The sequence below is a fragment of the Pinus tabuliformis genome, chromosome 4_1 (genome assembly GCF_031772625.1).
Source record: "Pinus tabuliformis cultivar Carrire ecotype Pingquan chromosome 4_1, CPIR1, whole genome shotgun sequence".
Classification (NCBI taxonomy): domain Eukaryota; kingdom Viridiplantae; phylum Streptophyta; class Pinopsida; order Pinales; family Pinaceae; genus Pinus; species Pinus tabuliformis.
The window spans coordinates 855,015,394-855,021,393 of NC_142303.1; positions in this window are offsets into that span (position 1 = coordinate 855,015,394).

Here is a 6,000-nt window from a genome sequence, read left to right on the forward strand (position 1 = left end):
GTAAGGTGGAAACCCAATGCGGGAGAAAACCACCTGCTGCAATATGTCTCTATCTTCTTTCAAGAAATTCTTTTTACAATGATTTTGTACTGGTGCAGTCCTTTACCAGCACGCAGGCTGCAACCTGCAGAGAGCTACAACTCTCTCTCGTTTTCCAGTTTCTCCTGGAAGGGAGCTACAACCCCCTACTTCTTTTCATGAAGAATCAAATGATCAACAAGTATATAACAGATACAGTCCACTACAGATATCAGATCAGTAATTACAGAAATAACCCAGAACACCTTATGAACAGAAATATACAGTCAACAGATCATCTTAAGACAGGGACGCATATTTTCTTTCTGTGACCTGCGACTGGACGCAGTCTACCTTCCACTGTTCTGCATGCCGACGCACTGTTCCTCTATGCTTTGCTGCGACCGGCGCACTCAGAAACACTATCGCGCCGCGTCTTTTGCTTCAGAGACGCACCCAATAACACAGTCGCGCCGCGTCCTTTGCCTCAGAGACGCACCTGAGCCTTTACTGTACTGCGTCCCGGCGCACTTTCCCTTCACTGAACCTGCGTCCCTTCAGATATAAAAGATATGAGGACTTCAGAACCAACCCAAACACTCAGATCCACAGATCTGATCATGCGCCATAGAGATCACAGTCCATTAGAAGATTCGCCTTCATAGATCTGGACTAGATCTCACCAAAAGATATTCAACCAAGATGATGCTTAATCCAAATGAACTCCTTTGCTTTATATAGGCAAGCTTCTCCCCAAAACATGGAACAAAACCACGAGCCGACACCATAGAAACACAAAACCGTCGGCTAGATAACACACAAGAAACCCCCACGTGCTTTTCTCTGCCTTGAAATGTGTGCACTGGGCGGACGCACCTCCTGAACGGCTGGCCTGCGTCCCTGGACGCGGGTTCTGTATGGTATACCTGCGGGGACGCACTTGCTGAACATATTTCCTGCGTCCTTCTTGATTTATCACCTGAATGGGTTTGCCATCAAGGACAACACCTGAATCATAATGCCAACAATCTCCCCCTTTGGACTTGATGGCAACCACATAATCTTCAGCTTCATTCTCCCCCTTTGACATCAAGGGCAAAGGGTATGCTCCCCCTATGCTCATGCATCTCCAGATCTGTAACCAGAAATCCATCATGAAGGAGATAGAGACATATTGCAGCTATTTCCAAGATCTCCTTCTCCATAATGCCAACAATGCATTATGTGCTCCCCCTGAGCCTATACCACCAATAGGAAGATGATCAACAGTAAGATGATGCATCAACAACCCCCAGCTTTTGCCTGAGGTATTCAAAAGTGTCCCTGGGCAACGGTTTGGTGAAAATATCAGCAACTTGTTCCTTAGAAGGAACATACTCCAACTTGACCTTCTGTTCAAGTACTTGTTCCCGGAGAAAATGGTACTTGATTGGTATGTGCTTGGTTTTTGAATGCATAACCGGATTCTTTGAGATGCTGATTGCACTTGTGTTGTCACATAAGATAGGGATTGGAGGAGTACAAGTGATTTGATAATCCTGCAAATTCTGCATCATCCAAAGGAGTTGGGTGCAACAAGATGCAGCAGCAACATATTCTGCTTCAGCTGTAGACAAGGCAATTGAACTCTGTTTCTTGCTGAACCAAGAGACCAGTCTGGGACCCATAAAGAACGCACCACCACTTGTGCTTTTCCTGTCATCCACGCTTTCGGCCCAATCTGCATCTGTATAGGCATGAAGAGTAAGATCTGTATCTCTAGGATACCATAAGCCATAATTTTGAGTCCCTTGAAGATATTTGAAAATTCTCTTCACTGCTTGAAGATGAGTCTCCTTCGGATTTGCCTGAAATCTTCCAACTATTCCAACTGCATGCATGATGTCTGGTCGGGTACCTGTCAAATATAGTAAACTTCCAATCATAGATCTGTAGGTTGGTTGATGTACTGCTGCAGATTCATCATTTGCACTGAGACTACATCCTGTGACCATGGGTGTACATACTGGTTTTGCATCTTCCATGCCATATTTCTTCAAAATCTGCTTGAGATACTTGGTTTGAGATAAAAAGATTCCTCCTTCCTTCTGTTGGATTTGCAAACCAAGGAAATATGTCAGTTCTCCTAGCAAGGACATTTCAAATTCTTTCTGCATGACTGAGGCAAAGCTTTGACTCATAGCTTCTTCATTGCTGCCAAAAATAATGTCATCTACATACACAACAAGTATTAGCAATTTGTCATTTTCAACTTTTATATACAGATTGCTATCTGCTGAACCTTTTAAGAAACCTTGTTGATGAAGATATTTGTCCAACCGGTAGTACCAAGCCCTTGGAGCTTGTTTGAGACCATAGAGAGCCTTTTTCAATCGGCATACAAGATTTGGATCATTTCCAAGAATGAACCCATCTGGCTGTTCAATGTACACTTCTTCTTCCAAGTCTCCATTCAAAAAGGCTGATTTCACATCCATTTGAAATACTTTGAAGTTCTGAAAACTTGAGAGAGCAAGGAACATTCGGATGGCCTCAAGTCTTGCAACAGGAGCAAAAGTTTCTTCAAAGTCTATTCCTTCTTGCTGCGCATACCCTTTACAGACGAGTCTGGCTTTGTTTCTAATTACTTCTCCATTTTCATTCAATTTATTTTTGAAGACCCATTTTGTTCCAATAACATTCTTATCTTTTGGTCTAGGAACCAGCTCCCAAGTGTTGTTCTTTTCGATTTGCTCAAGTTCTTCATCCATTGCTTTCACCCAACATTCATCTTTGCATGCCTCTTTCACATTTTGTGGTTCGGTGGAGGAAAGTAATGCCAAATAGCTTGAAGCTTCTGCAACTGTTCTTCTAGTTTGTATACCTGCTTCTTTTTGTCCCATGATCTGAGATTCTGGATGGTTCTTCTGAACATATCTGGATGGAGTCTTTTCTTCTATTCTTGTCCGTTCTTCTGCTTCTTCGTGAGGTTCTTCTTGAGATTCTTCTTGAGGTTCTTCTTCTTCATCATTCTGTCTTTGAGGGTAGCTCTCATCTTCTTCGATGTCTTCACGATGTATTTGCCTAGGAATATATCCCTTTTCATCAACCACTACATCAATGCTGTCAACAATTCTGCCAAGTCTTTTATTGTAGCATTTGTATGCTTTGCTATGTGGAGAATAGCCAAGAAGAATGCCTTCATCTGCTCTAGGATCAAGTTTGCCAAGCTGCTCCTCAGTATTCTTGATATAGCATTTGCTCCCAAATATTTTGAAGTGCTTTACCGAAGGAGTTTTACCACTCCAGAGCTCATGAGGGGTTTGAGTGCTGTTCACCCGGACATTTGTCTTGTTGAGAATAATAACCGCAGTATGTGCAGCCTCACCCCAGAAGGTTGCGGGGGTTCCTGATTCATCAAGCATAGCACGAGCCATTTGTTGGATTGTTCTGTTCATTCTTTCAACAACTCCATTTTGCTGAGGCGTTCTAGCTGTAGAGAATTCTCTCCTTATCCCATGTTCATCACAGAAATCGAAAAATTCATTTGAAGTAAATTCCCCACCTCTGTCAGATCTGAGGCACTTAATTTTGTGACCTGATTCATTTTCAGCCAAGGCTTTGAAGGTTTTGAATTTTTCGAATGCTTCATCTTTGTGCTTCATAAGACCTAACCAAACAAACCTGGAGAAATCGTCAATAAATAATATCAAGTATTCCTCTCCTCTAGGTGTTCTTTTTCTGAATGGTCCACATACATCTGTATGTACTAGCTCAAGAGGCATGCTGGCTGATCCTTCTTTCTCTGGAAAGTTAGTTCTGGTTTGTTTTCCAAACTGACATGATCTGCATATGGTGTTGTCAGGAATTTTGATATCTGGAAGATCGCGAACTGCCTGATATTTGCAAGCTTTCCTTATTTGTGAGAAGCTTAGATGTCCCAACCTTCGATGCCATAACCAGTGCTCTTCATTCTTGCTTAGATAGCATTGTTGTTGTCCTTCATCAAATATGTATAGATTATTTGGAGTTCTCTTTCCTTTGAGAACTGTTTTACCTGTATCAAGATCACGAACAAGGCATCCATTTGATCTGAATATAACCTCGGTTCTTTGATCACACATCTGGCTGACACTTAGTAGATTATGCTTCAATCCATCAACAAACAAAACATTTCCAGCCTTAACATCTTCTTTTAAAGGAGCAATACCTTTTCCTTTTATAGTTGCAGGAGTATCATTTCCAAAAGAGACTTTCTTTCCCTTTTCTAAATTAGAATAAGACTCAAGTTTTTCTTTATCACCTGTCATATGCTTCGAACATCCACTGTCAATGTACCATAGATTTTCTTGTCCTTCTGCATAAAATGCTATCCCACATCTTTCTGTTTGAGGTTCCTTTATTCTCCATGTTTTGGCGCCTGAGGCTTGTTCCTTTTTCTGCTCTTGTACCTTTCTTTCCGGAAACCTGCTTCTGCATTCAAAGTCTTTATGTCCAAAATTATTGCAAATAGAACATTCAACTTCATTTTCAAGAGCTGAAAAGTTGTTATAGGTCCTTTTTGTAATCCCTGTCATACTTCTTTGTTTTTGAGCTTCCCTAGTCATGATTGTTTTATACGCAACACATTGAGCTGCTTTGTGACCAAAGTTATGGCAAGAAAAGCATTGTCCATTGAAGAAGCTTCTGCGATTATTGGATCTACCAGCCAACTGATTGTAATTTCTATTTTCATCTATTCTTGAACCAAATTGAGAAGATTTTACCTGTGGCTGGTTGTGGCTTTTGTTCACCCTTAAGCTGGATTGCCCCTGATAGTTTCTGCTTGACATTTGTCCCTGCTTTACCTGATGATCTTCCTTGTGCTCTTGCTCATTTCTTCTTGCTGCATCAAGATAACTTTTTGAAGTGGATGCTTGAGAAGTTTCTCCATTATAGCCCAAACCTGTCTTATTTAGTGGAGACCGCTGCACACTGATAATCTCATCCAAAGTTTCAGATCCTTTGACAAACTTGAGATTAATAGTTTTTGTTTTCTCAATTTCTTTTCTAAGACCAACAATTTCACCTTCTAATTTTTCAAGATGTTTTTCCTTTTCATCAATTTGGAATTGTAGAGTATCAATAATCATGTTCTTTTCTTCTATGCATCTCTTGAGTCTAGTAATTTCATCATAAAGGTTATCCACATCTACAGCATCCTCATAATCATCATCTTCAAATGCCATTAACAACCTATATTTATTACCTTGTTCATCTTCATCACTGTTTGATAAGCCATCACTATCTTCATGGGTGTAGTAGCTTTTCTTGCTTTGTTTCTTGTTCCATCTAACTGGTTCCTTTCCTTTATCCTTATAAGAGCATTTTGCAGCATAATGACCTACTCTTCCACAAGCAAAGCATTTGAAAGGTAGCTTACCTCTGAACCTTCCAGAACCTCTTTGAAGATTTCTGACAAAATTTGATTCTTCTTCCTCTTCTTCTGGATCATGGCTTGCTTCATAGTAATCTTCTTTGCCTGATGCTTTAAAAGCAGCCTCCCTTCTGTCTGATGGTCCTCCCTTTCTCATTTCATAAGCAGTTAGAATTCCATGTAGCTGAGACATAGTAAGAACACGGAGATTTTCTTTTTCTTCTATTGCAGATACTTTGGATTCAAACTTGGGGGATAATGATCTTAGAATCTTTTGAACTACTAGAGACTCCTTTACTTCTTCACCCAAATTTTTCATACAATTTACAATCTCATCTACCCGAAGAAAATAATTAGCCACACTTTCATCATTATACATCTTGAGAGTCTCATATTGAATTCTGAGAGTTTGAAGTTTGGCTTGTTTTACCTGTTCATCTCCTTCATAGCTTGTGATCATTTTGTCCCATATTTCTTTTGCTGATTTGAAGTGCATTACCTTCATGAATTCTGTTTGGGATATACTTCCTAATAGAGTACTGACTGCTTTTGCATTTGTTTCATACTTCTTTTTCTCAGCTGGATCT